At 34.7% G+C, this 16,282-nt stretch overlaps 1 pseudogene; it reads left to right on the top strand.

The window, feature by feature from the left end:
* The window catches only part of LOC124971548 (serine/threonine/tyrosine-interacting protein-like), a 70,579-nt pseudogene extending 60,110 nt beyond the window's left edge, over positions 1-10,469 (top strand).
* Positions 10,470-16,282: the final 5,813 nt, after the last annotated feature.

The raw sequence follows: 16,282 nt of genomic DNA, 5'->3' as shown, positions 1-16,282 counted from the left end.
TTCAACTTTGTAAATTAACCAGACGTCTCTACAAACACATTTGAGTAATCCCATACATGTTAACTCCAATTTATTTATTTTATAAAAACCAAGATATCAGACAAGTGTCCTGAACAGGATCCGTTGCCTCTTTCCTGCTGAAGAAAAGTCCTAGAAGCAATTGATATTAGACATTGTTTAACATTAACATTTTATTAGTTTGACCACCTGGAAACTTGCAAGTTATTTTTAAAAATATTTTACTTTTATTAGTTTACCCAATTTAAATTGAACCCTTTTAAATCACGTGAATAAAAGTATTTGGATCCATTTTTAAATTTTAATATTAAGAGCTCTCAGTTTTGACGCAGACAAAACAGGACATTAGACGGCACAACATAAAACATAACACAAAATCAAAGGCCTTGTAACTTTATAGGTAAATGTTCATTGCAATGAAACAGCTGTTTAAAAACTTCAGTTGAATAAAAAATAGAACTGATCAAAAATAAAATCATTAACCTAGGTATGTAGGATCAAAATTATGAGCTCAAAAATACAGCATTAAAGAAAAAACAAAACAAGAATCCTGAAGAATAAGTTAGTTTTTTGTAGCGGCCCAGGAGTTAAAACGGACACTTTTTTTTTTTTTTTTTTCTTCTTTTCTTCTTATCTTTAGGTTACCCCCCTTTTCTCCTTGAGACGCTGTAGTTACATTCCAATGTGGCAGGGGGAGGGAGGATCACCCAGGACTTTTTTAACCCCTTTTTTGCCTGGTTGAGAAATCAGGTTAGGTTTGAATGCAGAAAATCAGAAAACATTATTTTTTACTACTTTTAAGGAATGGAGCTGCTGAGCTCTCTGCCTAGGGGGACCCTCCCCTAAACTGATTTTTCTCTTTGTGCTCTGTTTGTGGTTTTATTTGTACTTTCTCCCTTTTTTTTTTTTTTTTTCTTTTTTTTTTTTTTTTCCACTGCGCCACTGCATATTTTTGTAAGCTCAACTCTTTTGAGTAACTCTTTTTTTTTTTTGTAACGCCTTTTTTTTTGTCTTCTAGCTGCTGCCCTATGCCCTCCAATTCCCTTAATGCCTGTTGACTAATTGAACCAGCTTGAGAACACTTTGTTTCTTTACTAATTTTATTTAACTCCATCTCTGAGAGTCCCTCTTCGCTCTCATCATAATCTGACTGAGTGCTAACAGAGCCCTTTTGTGACTCTTCTTTTACCTTTTCTAACACTTCCTCTCCCTGCGCAACTGCCTTTTGTAAAGCCTCCCGAGGGGAACGCAAACAAGTTCTGACTAATGACCAAACTGCTAACGTCCCTGGGAGCGTTACCGGACAGCGCTTTAAATCTTCCCCCGGGTGTTCCCACTGTGGGATAGTTAACAATCCTTCCTCCAGAAACCAAGGTGAAATCTCCTCTACCTGCTTTAAAAATGCCCAAGCAGTTTGTCTTTAAGGGAGTGCCGTTAGCTTTAAGAATTTCTTTCAAGGGACCTTCCATTCTACATCTAGCAACCTCGTTCCCCATTTTTTGAGGAAACTTTCACCTCTCGTTCCTAGGAACTTTATCACAATCACAATATTATCGTCTCTAGGAAACCTCCCTGTCCACTGACAGATCTGGGTGCACACTTTCACCGATCCGTTGCTCACCTCACTCACCTCTCCGCGGCACGTAAGATTCCCGGGGTTCAGCACCACTTGTCGCTCCCGCCAGCAAGAACGACCCGGAGACGTGATGGGTGGCAAACTTCCCTATTAACAGCTGATTCTTCTTTTTATTTCTTCCCTTTCTGGGAAGTTATTGTCACTTATATAGGTTATATCAACTAATTAGAATATTCACGATATGTGGGGAAAAGATAGACGTATATGGGTATAACTTGAAGCACCTAAGAATCACGCAAGAATCATGCAGAGGCCTTGACCAATTACTGAGACTTCCTCAAGGTGAAGTTAGTTGTATACGTGCAGAATAGCAGTTTTTCAACTGCACTGGCAGCTTGCCAGGCGCCATCTTGGCCAGGCTCCACCTAGGGCCAGGGGTCCGTACGCAACCCCGACATCTTGCCTAATATCCCCTTTAATCAAAAGGATATATTATAATTTATAGATAGTTGCTGTGACTATGAGCTAAATCAAAGGTCATTTGTTCATCAGGAAAAAGAAATGGAACATCCTCCAGAACTGGATCTGGATAAAATAATAAACTAAATGATAATGACCTCTGATGCAACTCATCTTATCTTTTAAAAATTTTACCAGACTTTCCATTTCTCTTATCTCTTAGATATCAAGTGCCTTCCTGCTACAGTGGGTCTCTTGAATTCCAGGAAAAGGAAGCATCATATATAATAATAATTATCAATCCAGACATTTTATGTATCAAATTCTCTTAATAGTCAACTCCTAGAAACATTACATTTCAAAAGATGACTTTTGAGGGAACCATTGATCATCCTGGTGTTTTCTTACCACATATGCAATTGGTCATTTGTCCTTAGGTTTAGCCCTTGAAATCTCATTAGCCCTTGAAATCTCAATCTCATTTGTCCTTAGGTTTAGCCCTTGAAATCCAACATTTATTGTGGAAGAAAATTTCTGGGTTGCAAACCTAAAGCCCTTACTGGTCTAGTGAGTTAAATTGATCAAGGATACAAATGAGTTGGTGGATACAAGTTTTTCTTCTCTTACTAGTTTCTCATAGAAGCACATCCTATATTTTATGATCATACAGATGAAGATCTGACCAAATCAGGTGAATGAGATGTGGATTCTGTTTTTTATTATATTAGGGCAGAGAAAGGCTACATAAATCCTCAAAGATGTATTACCATCAAAGCAGCAATATTCAAACTTTTAAACTTTTTTGCTAAGATCTATAGTAAGAAATATGTGTTATAGCTTGAGTCACTGAATATAAACATACCAATAAAAGTTTTTAAAATAACATAATATTAGCCTAAGTATCTTTCTGACATTGACCATGTAGTTCTGCCTGGTTCCATGTCTTATAATTTGAGTTCCAAGACACAAACTTTTTGAAAACCTTTTCTTCAGAACTGTAAATTGAACAAAATCATAATCTTGTTTTTTCTCAGTATCCCTCTAAATTAGATTATAAGTGAGAATGTAAATGTAGTTCAAAATAAGAAATGTACAATAAATATTACAGTGAATAAATCTGCAAATTGAAGAGGGAAATATTTCTCAGTATTCTCCCTAAATATTTCCCTCCTTCGTGTTCACTACTATCTTCTTCTCTTGGCTAGAAAAATTGCAATATCCTCTGAAATGAACTCCTTATTCCAATATTTCCTCTCTGTTAAGAACATCTCTAACCATATCACATCATCCAAAACTAGTAAGGAACTCATCACTATTATAGTAAAACAATTTAAGAAAAAATTCTACCATGACTTGGGCTTCTCAGTATCTCTCTAGACACATTCCCCAAAACACCATTTCTGTTCTGATGAACATGCTAATCATTTCTCTGACACGCACCATGCTGCCTCATCCCTCCACGACTCTCTTTAAGCCTTTTTCAAAGGAAAAAGCCCTTCCAACTTTTTGCCACCTCTTGTCCACACATGTTCTAAGCCTCTGCTCTCTGATACCAAGGCATCTTTCCTTAATTTGCAGCTTGAAGTAAGAGGCCCTCTGTGCTACCCAGGTACCTTCTGTGTAATTCTGTCAGTCATCAAAATATCCAAAAATTTTCTATCTCATTCAAAGTGTAAGCACTCTTAGGTCAAAAACACTGTCTTATTTACCTTTATGTATGCAGTGCCCAAAAAGAACTGACTGCTGACGGAACTTAGCCAAAAGAAAAGAAAGTGAGTTTTTCAAACTGCATCAATTTAGAACACAGTATTCAACTTAGATATTATACCACTCTAATCTGTAGAATCACTTATTAAAACTGTATGTTTACAGTAAAAATTAAACCATCATAGCACCTGCAAATAAGAAAATCATGAGAACTCACAGTTGGTGCATTGCTCACTTAATAAACACCTCCATTAACTTCAGAGGCCAGCCATCAATCACCTGCATCCTGCAATGCACCTGCACACTTGGAGCAGGGTGTGCATGCCTACTTGGTGCACCTATGCAGTGGGAACTTCTGCAGCTGGCACAAATCTAGTGTTGTCCGCCATCAATGTAGTTGGTAGCAACACAAAGTAGCCCACATTCATTATTTTAAAGGTTTAATGGGCTTTTTCTTTTCCAATCCAATGGTGTTATCTGGTTCGTATATTTTTTTTTAAATAAAAAATAAAGGTTTTTCCCTACCAGGTGGGAAAATGAAAGAACATACACATCTGGGGCTGGAAGCATGGTGGAGGGGAGTGGAAACTGAAGGAAAGAAATCAATAAATTACTCTTGTTACAATTTGATGTTTACCTTCTTCTTAAAGGGCTACATAGTAAATATTCTCAGCCTTGAGTTCCACTTGGTCTCTTTTGCAGCTACTCAGCTCAGCTATAACAACACCAAAGTAGCCATTGTGTGCAAATGAGGTTGATTTTGTTCTCATCTTCATTTACAAAAACAAAACAAAACAAAAAGGGCAATGAGCTAGATAAGGCAGGTGGGCTGATGTTTGTACATAACTTCAGGGATCCAAAATATCAAAATATGTAATGTTTCATCCTGCTGTTCCTCTGTTTCCCACCCCAGAGAAGCAACTAATTGTAATAAATATTATTTAATCAAATATAAATCTTCCTATTGTTTGGGTAAATTCATTTATGTAGTAAAATCTTCTATTGCAAATTCCCTTCTACTTCTTCTCAGGTTTTAGATCTTACATTTGCCATTTGTCTCAGCTTTGACATTACTTCCTTCCAGAAGCCATTCTTGACCCAACTCTTCATCCTTTCCTTTGAGTTCAGTAGCCCTGCTCTCTGATTCTATGACCACCCATATTTATCCTATCATCTCTACAGAACACTGTTTACCTTGTCCATTTCTCCTATGAGAGTAGAAATTCCTTGAATCAGTGACTAAGTTCTGTTTCATTATTGCACCAACCACTTAGGGTGCAACACTAAGTACATAGTAGGTATTTAACAAATATTCAATTAATGAATTAATGAGTTGTACTTCTATCTGAATCATGCATTTTAATAGGGGTATTCAGTGTGTTGTAAATATGTGCCAAAAACTCAATTTTCAGCCTGGTCATGTGTTGATGTATTCCTTGGTATGGTAACAGGCTATCTTCTTATCAATGAATCATCCCACCTCCTTATTCTACCTTACTCCCTCCAATGTATGCCTTATTGTTTTAAATATCTATGGAGTACTGTAGTCATGCCCTTCACTCAGTCTCTGAAAGAGATCCATGAGCCAAGGATTCTGTAAATCTGGCATAAGAACCATTAAAGGATCAAGAAAACTTTCCTTGACTGATGTCTTTCTTTCCTCTGTAATGATGTGTTCCCAGATGCTATTTTAGGATACATCTGACGATCCATTTTGTGTCCCTAAATCAATTTTGTTTTTGTGTATATTGTCTCCATAATTTAGCAGCTTTATATGGAATGAAGCTTAAATGCAAAATTTTATTCTTTTCCTATATCTTCTTATATCTGCATATTCTACACAACTAATGCTTATGTATTACTATGTGAAATCTCCTGAATAAGTGCTCCTCTCATTTAGGTAGAAACTTATTTCCTACATAGTGTCTTCCTGGCCAAAATGATTGTCAAATTGTACAGAGTTTTGAAACAGAGAGCACTTAGATATATGTGTTCTTACAAGGGCAAAAGAAAGCAAACAAAACCCTGAAAATCATATGATTAAGGGAGAATTTTTAAAAACTAAGTTTTTCTTTAAAAACTGTGAAATGGTATCATTTTCATGCTTCAGGGAATTGATATAATAAACTGTGAGAAAATATATGAATTCTAAATATCAGTCAACTGCATTTAGTAACTACTTCTAAAAGGAAACATACATAAGTTTTTATTAAAACAGTTTTTCTTTATATTAATGTAGCTATGCAAGAAGTTGAACTGACTTCCTCTTTCGAATAAATACATTTTAATAAAAGGATTCACTTTTGATATAAACAATGGTTAAAAAGCCATGCTTGGTTTGGAGTACTTCAGGTGACTGCATCATAAAGATCAGACATGCCAGGCATAGAGGTACACACCTGTAACCCCAGAAAGTTGGGAGACTGAGGCAGGAGGATCACAAATTTGAGGCCAATCTCCACAAATTAGTGAGACCCTGTCTCAAAATAAGAAAAACAATAAAAAGACCCGGGGATGTAGCCTGAGTGGTAAAGCACCCCTAAGTTCAATCCGCAATACCACAAAGGAAAGAATAAAGTATCAGTCATAAAAACAAGGAAACAATTAGTAAACTAGGTAAAAAATTGATAAATAACAATTTTGTTAAGGATGTTCTATATTTTTGTGGCATGATGAAGAAAAGAGCTAATATCTTAGTGACGTGGTATGCAAACCTAGAGAAAGCTGAATTTCAACAGAGCAAAGTAAGCATGCACATACTGGCAAGGTCAAGAAAAGAAAAAAATAAAAGAAAGTTCATATGTTGATAATAAGAGGAAATGGTCTAAAATCCAGCATTTCAGATGGCTAGATTCAGGAAAGAAACTTAGATGGGATAATCTATTGAAATCTCATTATGTTATTAAGATAAAAGGTGACATTTAAGTAAAGGACTGTGAGAGAAAAGAAATATTCAGAATGCACCCTCCCACCTTATTCAGGTATGATGTAGTTTATGCCTGCACAAAGAAGCAAATCACAATAAAGAAATTGGGAGGATGAGTAAATACATATAAGTTCTTGCTCAAGGAAAGAAGTATGATTTTAGACATCCTCTAATTCTTCACCCTCATTTCAGAAATAGACTCAAATTGAATATTTGTGAAGTAAAATTGAGTGGCATAACTGGGATGCCACCAGGTTGAGTCAAAGATTAATATTTAACCTGCTTTACATCATTGCCCTTTGGGAAGTTCAGAAATGTTACTCAGTGGCATACTTAATAAATTACATAGGTTTCCTATGTTTATTTTAAGAAAGAAGAGTTGAGGAGTGGATTGTATACCACACAATGAAAAAAAAAAAAAAAGAACTGAGCACTGACTTAAAAAAGGGATAAAACTGAGACACAAAGAGGAAAAACTAAGGTATAGAGGTCCACATTGAGGTTAGAGGAAATTACATTTCAAAGGCATACTAGAATAACATGTATTCTCCTTTTTAGGAAAGTCTGGGACTCTATCTTTGTCAAGGATGCTGAGGAATAATTTTAGCAAGGTTGTGGACTGTTTTTAGTCTTTTTAAAATCAATCAATCAATCAATTAATTTTGTACCAGGGATTGATCCCAGGGATGCTTAACCACCAAGTTACATCTCCGGCCCTTTTTATTTATTTATATTTTTCCTGAGACAGGGTCCCCTAAGTTACCCAGGGACTCACTAAGATGCTAAGGCTAGCTTTGAACTTGTGATCATCCTGCCTCAACTCCCCAGAGTTGCTGGATTACAGGCATTTACTACTGAGCCCTGCTAAGTCTTTTCAAAGTACTGAAGAGATGCCTAAAATATACTAGTTTCCTTTTATAACAAAGGTCATGGCTGACCCATTTAGTGTTCATGTCTTTGTACAAAATGAGGACCATTAAAACCACCTAATAGAAGAACATTCAAGAACTACTTAGTTGAATGCATACCTTAAAGACAGAAAGTGTTTTTACTTGTTTATAACAGATAAGGTATTATTTAATCCAACTACTAATTAAAGGGATTTCATAAAAACCCTATTTTTGAAATGGAAACCAAGTTATGAAACATGTTAAAAATCATAAGGTAAACTGGTTAATTCTAGAATAGTTGAAGGAGTTTCCTTCCTCCCTATTTGCTTCCATTCATTAAATTATCAACATAGATATCACCTATCACAGAAATATTCTCTCACCTCCTAGTCTAGCTTTATAATCCCTTATCCTGCTGTTCTTCCTTCATGACATTTTTCATACCTGAACATTTTCATTCTTCATATTTTAGTTTGTCTGTTTTTCCCAATATACCATAATCTCCATGAGAGCATGTACCTTATTTTTGTTCATCACTGTATGCCCAATAACCGGGATATATAGTGCCTAGCATATTATATAGATGGCACTAAACTTTTTTGTGCTAATGTCTAAAGTGTGGTCCTATATCAGCAAAAGCAGTCCCCTGGAACTTGTTAAAATGCAAATTATCAGAATTCATTCACAACTAGCTGAAGACCAACAATTTGTGTTTTAACATGCCTTCCAGGAGATTCTGATTCATGCTAAAATTCAAAAAGTACTTAGAAAAAATGAAGGAATTAATGAATTCAAGGTCTGATTATTTTGAATGAGCAGACATCTACATAATTACTTTCCCTGTTTTCTTTAATTCACAGTTAATTAAGTTAGAATACCATTCACATCACCTATGGAAAAAAAAGCTAAATTATAGTCAGGGTCCATTTGGATTTTCAAAGGACAAAAGGAAACCTTCGGATAAAATAGGATTTGACATCTCTTAGAATGGTAGGGAAATAATACCAGTTGATTATCTTCACCCTTTAAGTCTCCCAATTGCCTCCCAATCCCAATGTCATATAAACAAATTAATGTTATGTTAGAGGAATGGTACAATTGGGAGGGTATTTGGAACTAATTACTGGTATAACATTCATTCATTCAATGAATATTAGTATCTACCAGGCATTGTTCTAGGAACTTGTGATATATGAATGACCAAGTCAAAAAAAGACAAAATATTTACCTTCAAAAACTGCCTTTTAGTGGACCTTGGTGAAAACATCCCCCACAGCCAAATTTGAATTAGGATTATTAGGACTCTGCCAAAATCAAGAAAATGTAAATATTTAACAAAATCTTTTCCAAGAATCTTCATCTTTATGTTACTTCCAAAGCCACAAAAGTTCATGACTAGTGAGGAATAGGTTCTGCAGTCCTTAAATTTTCTTGTAATATCAGACTTCCAGGTATCTGTAACAGTCTGTTTCACATATCAGACTTAACCTCCTGTTTGTTGTCGCTGCTGTCTGCAGTAATAATAACTAGCATTTACTATGTTTATTATTACTATTTACAAGTAATAATAACAGCATTTACTATGTACTAGATACTCTTCTAAGATATTTACATTTTTTATTTGTTCTAATTAGTTATACATGACAGTAGAATGCATTTTGCACATCATACATAAATGGAGTATAATTTCACATTCATCTGGTTGTACATGATGTAGAGTTATTTACATTTAAAAACTAATTTAATTTTCACAATAATCCAATGAAGCAAGTTATTAGACTTCTCATTCTACAGAATGAGAAACTGAGGAACAAAGATGTAAGTTTCCAAATGGTCAAAAATGGTTTGGAATCAGTATTAAAATCTAGACTATCTCCAGAAATTGTGTTTTTCACCAGTGCTTTAGTGCTCCTTTGTCATGTCAGGGAAGATCATTACCTGAACACTCAATACATGAGAAATCTTCCTGAAGCATTCACAACAAATAGTAGCAGTTTTCTCCTACAATACTGAGGGTATAATAATTAATAACTTCTGTGGAGTGGTAACCAAATAACCAGCACTGTATCCTATAAAACATTTACTGGACTACCAACTCGAGGGTCAGGCAACTGGATAACTCACCCTCCCACACCACCTACCAGACTGAGATCTGGACCATTGAGGACATGAAGCTGGAGTTCCCCTCCCTCCCACAGTACAAAGAAGAGGAAGATTAGTGGATTTTCCCCTTGAGAAGAGAGATGCAGGAAAATTTACCTGAATTAGTCTTAGGTCCATATTGTTCTACTGTGAAAAGCAAGCTACCTATACTACAGAAATATGCAGAAACATGGAATAATGCATATAATTTTCATACAACAAAATATTGAAGCAAACTTTATTGAATCAAACTTTCGACAATTATTTAGATACTTAGTCTTGACTGTTACAGATAATACCATTGAAAATATAATAAGATTTTCCCTATAACTAATGGATTTATTGATGGGAACTCACAAACTGAAGGGAACATTCTTCTCCATGGAAATGCAGGGATCTCCAGGGGTGCTGCCTTTGTTATCACATACAACATGGAAATATTTGGAATGAAGTATAAGGATGCATTTGCATATGTCCAAGAAAGAATATTTTGCATTAATCCAAATTCTGTATTTGTTCATCAACTTTAGGAATATGAAGCCATCTATTAGCAAAATTGACAATATAGATGACATTGCCATTCCAGATAGAAAGGTCCTTATCTGTTCATTCTGGTATCACAGGCAGTCTGAAGAGAACACATGAAGAAGATGATTTTAGGAACATGCAAGTGGTAACTGCACAGAAGGGCTGCCTCAAGAAGTACATTATAGAGGGTGTGAATTTATATTTGGAAAGGAGAAAATGGTAGAGATAATAATAACGAAAAACGGTAAAAACACAATTAGTTTCATTTCATTTGCATGTTGCCTGAAAACATTTTTCTCTGCAACTTGTGGAGCAAAGTTTTAAGGTGTTGGACTTTTGAATACTGAAAATATTCAAACTGGAATGGCAGTATTATTATCTTCTAATTTCAGTTAATTGTTTCTTATTCTTCCTTCCTTCCTTCCTTCCTTCCTTCCTTCCTTCCTTCCTTCCTTCCTTCCTTCCTTCCTTCCTTTCCTTCTCTCTCCTCTCTCTTTCCTTCTCTCTCTTTCTTTCTTCCTTTCTTTCTTTCTTTCTTTCTTTCTTTCTTTCTTTCTTTCTTTCTTTCTTTCTTTCTTTCTTTCTTTCTCTTTCTTTCCTTTCTTATACTTACTATTATTAGTAGTAGAAGTAGGGATGGAATCCAGGGGCACTTTACCACTGAGCTACACTCCCAGCCCATTTTTTATATTTTATATTGAGATAGGTTCTTACTAAGTTACTTAGGGCCTCGCCAAGTTGCTGAGGCTGACTTTGAATTGGCAAACCACCTGCCTCAGTCTCCCAAGTCGCTGGGATCACAGGCATGCACCACCACACCTGGCTTCTCATGTTAATTTCTTATTGATTAGATGTTTAAGTAATACTTTTGTTTATTTGTATCTACTCTATGGTGGAAATGTTTAACTGCCATAGTCTTGCTACTAAATCTCAACCACCTAACTTTTAGAGCAGAATATTCATTTTAGGGGAATTTTGTGCTTACTCTTAAAAGGTATGTCAGAAAATATTAAGCATGTCCTTTTTAAGAAAATATAAAGGACTGTTGTCTTATTATTATAGTAATTCAAGTGAATTAGAAGGTATTATCTCTTGAATTATAAAATTTATATTTATATATCAGGATCTCAACTTGATGTAAAGTAAATGAGCAATTACCTGACAGATTTTTTTAATAATTGGTTTAACCCATAATGCATAACCAATATTACTTCACTTCAATATTTACATTATCTTTGTACACTCAGCAATAAGAAAATAATAGGAAATAGCTGAGAATTACTAAAATATTTTATTTATTTTTATTGATTAGAAAAATATGTTTCTGGGGCATTTTAATGCTGGATCTTCTTTGTCTTTCCCATCCTTGGGAGCTAATTTAAAAAAAATCATTCATAGTGTTCATGTTTACATGTTAGCTCACTCTCACAGGAAGTTGCCATACTTCACAGTTCAAAGTATGTGGTATAGATCAGTAGCATATTGATATTTAATAATGATTTATCATGAAGCAAAAGTGATTCAAGAAGAAAAATTATATTACAGTATTTATTTACCTTTGTATTGGCAATTGCTTACATTACTCTGCTTTTAACATTTTTACTTGGATAAAATGCTTATGTATGTATAGGATGTCATAATGCAAGATGCTGATAGCCCAGGCACAAAGTATTAAAAATATTTTGAGGATTAGTGGTTGTATTAAAACTTTTAAAATTATACTTCAATGTTTTTTTAACTCTGCAACTAAAATCACTAAATCATCCTTGCAAGAATTTCTCATATCTTCATTCAATTTATTATTTTTTTCTTTCTACCTCATTCTTGCTTTCAGATTCTTTCTCTCATATATATTTGTGAACTCCTCTTTGTATGTGTGCTATTTTCCTTTTGAGTGCTCATTCTTTCCTGACATTCACCCTCAGACTCATACAAATAACCTTTTAGAGATGCTGAAATAAGTATGCTTCTATAGCTGTAGAATCAGTTCTACAACTGATATTTTATAATTGGTACAGAATTTTAAGGTCAATCAGAAAATTACATTAAGTATTCCTGAATATGCTGATATTTCAAGTGCAACATTGTTCTCATTCCAATGAACTTCTATTAATGAATTACAGCTACAGGAGGAAAGAGTCAGATAATTTTTAAACAATTTGTTTTTTAAAAAAGAATATAGTCCAAGTTTCCTGAATCTCAGAATTTAATTTCTTTTTATTTTTTACTGAAAATGCTGTCACTTCTTTAAGGTCAGTAACAACATTCTCTATTTTTTGACTTTTATATCATGGTGCCAAATGCATGGGAAGCACCCAATAAACACTTGATTTTTAAATAATTTTTAAAAATTTTTTACAGACTGCATTTTGACTCATTGTGCACAAATGGGGTACAACTTTTCATTTCTATGGTTGTACATGATGTAGATTCACACCATTCATGTAATCATACAAATACATAGGGTAATGATGTCTGTCTCAGTCCACATTATTTTTCCTTCTCCCACCCTCTTCCCTAATTAATTATTTAAAAATCAAAGATTATCACTCAGTACTGGCTTTGAGATTGAGTAAGTCAAGTATAGCCTCTCTTCCACCAATTACAAGCAAAACCTCTGGACAAAACAAAACAAAAAAATCAACTAGCAGATGGAACTATAATCACATATTTTTCTTCCATTAACTTATTTAAAATATGGTGGTAGGAAGAAGAATGAAATTATGACATTTATAGGTAAACGGATGGAACTGAAAATTATCATGGTAAGTGAAATAAGTCAGTCCCCAAAAGTCAAAGGTGGAGTGTTTTCTCTGATGTGTGGAAGCTAATCCAAAAAGGGGGTAGGGAAAGGAAAAGAGAGAGAAAGGAAAAAAGAATGGAAGAGGGAATTCCATCAAAAGAGGAAAGATCAGTAGCATAGATAAAGGGGATTGAGAGAGAGGAAGGAGGGACAGGATAAGGGAAGAACAGTGGAATGAATCTGTCAAAAATTCCATATATACATACATGAATATGCCACAGTGAATCTCAACATCAGGTATATACACAAGACACTGATATTAAAAAATTCTATAAATAATTGCAGAAAAATTAGGAGTAGAGGGAGGAAATAGGGGAGGGAGGAGAGGGGAGGGGGAAGTGTTGGGGACTGAATTGGAGCAAATTATGTTCTATGCTTTTGTGATTATGTAAAAATGTATACTAATGCTATATGTAACTAAAAAGAATTAATAAAAATGTGTGGTAGGAAGAATGGTAGAAGATGTCTATGTGCTAATTCAGGAACCTGTGAATATTTTATTATATGGCAAAAGAGACAGTGCAGATGTAATTAAGTGTATGGTTAAAATCAGAGTCAGAAGGAGAAGGTGGAGTGATTTTCCATTGCTAAAGAGGGGCACATGGGAAATATGAGAAGTATGTGACAGCCTCTGGAAGTAAAGATTGGCTCCAGCTAACAATCAGTAAGGAAATTCTCCAGCTTCAAGAAAATAAGTTTGGTCAACAACTGAATAAGTTTGGAAAACAAATTTTCCCCCTATCTTCCAATTAGGAATAACCACAGCTCTACCAACATTTTGATTTAGGCTTTCAACACAGATTCATTGTGTCTGTGCCAGAAGTGTATATTGGGATAAGATAATATGTTTCCTTAGTTCCACAGGTCCACAGATGGAGAGAAATTAGGTCCTAAGAATTGCACTTAATGGAATATATCCAAAGCTCCTTCTGTGCCCGATTTAGGTGATGAGACATTGGATTTTTCACTGACGAATTTATATGCTATTTTTGGACTTTGAGTTTATGTTGTAATAGGAGGTCACCTTAGAGGACTTCAGGATGAAGTGTCTATATTTTTCATTTGGTAGGGATGAGAATCTTTGAGAACCAGAGTATGGATTGTGGTAGATAGACTGGTTCCCCAAATGTCTACAATCCTAACTCCAGGAACCTATCAGTATGTTTGTTACATTACATAGTAAAAGGGAATTTGTGAATGGATTTAAGGTCACCAACATTAAGACAGAAATTATTCACAATTTGGATCAATTTGATTACATGTACCCTTAAAAACAGAGAACTTTTTCAAGATAAACTGAGAGAGATGTGGTATAAGGGGATGTCAGAAAGATCCAAAATGTGAATCCTTCCCCTTTAAAATGCTGAAAATAATCTACATAAAACTCACCAAGTTGAGACCTATGAAAAATTGTGGAAGAACCTAAAGAGTTCAATTGAGGAGTCTTGAGTTAGAAGCTCCTGAGAACAAAAAAATAGAGTTATGCAGTAGAATTTTGATATACAGTCTAAAGCTGAAGAAAGAAATGCCATGACTAAAATTCTAAAGCTGGGCAACATCAGTCTCTAGTTAACAGCTGAAAAAAATTACCTTGCTATATTATATCAATCTGTTTATATATGTATTTCAAAATGGCATTCTGGAGTTCCTTCCAAGTAAAATATGTGTTATATTCATAAGTAGATATGATTCCTCAGATACAAAGTAAAGAACAAGAAGACACAAAGGTACGACTCTTTGAAAAAATTTAAATTTGAAAGTGAATAAAAGTAGAAACTGAGGGGTTTTCACGACTAAAGGTGTAATGAACAAGATACATAGGCTAGAATGTGAAGGAAGTAAAGCTGGGGTGGTGAGTGAGGGTGGCCTAACAGATGGAGAGTTTAGGGAAAATGCACAGGCCTCTATAGAAAGAGAGTAGGAAACGAGAGAGTGGAAACTGGAAAGATATGAGAATATGATAAAAAAAGAATAGTTTCAAAATTTGAGGATTTAGTACTTTCATTCTTCGAGATATTTGCAAGGGCTAAGGCATGGCCATGAGAAGGAATTGCAGGAGTGGTAATGGGAATATATGGTGGTGTATAAGACAAGAACTATGAAGATAAATTTTTATATGAGTCATCACCATGATTTTAAGTTTACTGAGAACAAATTTTCTCAGGATGACAGGAGAATAAATGAATGAGACAATAGTGAGTGAAGTGTCGAATTCCCCTCTGGAAATGAGGAATGTCTAAAATATTCACTTAAAAAAACTGAATCTAGGGTGAGCTGGGGAAATTGTGGCAACTTCAAAAAAGAAATTTGAGAGAAATAATGGTATAAAAATTGCCCAGAAACTATAAGGCTTTTAGGCTTACCCTTTTCAAAGTTGAGTGTGACCCAACATCTTCCATTCATCCCCTTCACTTAGAATGCAAGTACCTCACACATCTCTCACTTCACTGAGACAGCTTTGTACCCATAGTTTTTATGGAACAATGCCACAGTTGTCGAGGTTATTGATATTTTCATTGTTTAAAATATCGCCTGTAAAATGGGCATTATTTGTGTGTGTGTGTGTGTTTTTTTTTGCATTCCTGATAATTGTATGTATTATATAAATAAGGCCTGTACATTGGGTTATAACTCTAGTATATTTAAACTTATGGGTTTATTTATAATGTAAACCACCATTTTGATGTTCTGTAATTAATATGGTTATAATATGTACAATCCCTCCTTCCTACCACACAACTTTTTTTGTGTGCAATGAGTCAGTTTTGGTCAGCAATAAAACCTTGAAAAAGAATTATCTCAGGTATTACCACCTTTACAAAGGCCCTGTTGACTTCTTCAATCTAGGTTAGATTTCCTTCTTCTGTGCCTGTCACTATAAATTCACTAATCACAATTTATTATAGTGATCATTTTCCATGTCTATTAAAACTATGTCATAACTACTGTATTCCTTGTTCTTGGCAATGTTGGATGAATAACAGATACCCCATAAATGTGTGTTGAATTAGTATTGTCTCTTAATTTCAGTGTTGAGATTTTACTTCATTAACACTCATGTAAAACCCCCCAAATAACAAACACTACCACTAATTTCACTTTATTTCACAAACCATTTCTCACTTTGATGTTAGTCTTGAGTTTTGGTCAAAAGTGTTATTTAAAATGAAGAATCTCAGACTTGTAACTGGGGAGTTTGATTCAGAAAGTCCGTATGCAGCTCAGTAATCTAT

The sequence above is a fragment of the Sciurus carolinensis genome, chromosome X, assembly GCF_902686445.1.
Source record: "Sciurus carolinensis chromosome X, mSciCar1.2, whole genome shotgun sequence".
Taxonomy (NCBI): domain Eukaryota; kingdom Metazoa; phylum Chordata; class Mammalia; order Rodentia; family Sciuridae; genus Sciurus; species Sciurus carolinensis.
This window is presented reverse-complemented; position numbering and strand designations above follow the sequence as displayed.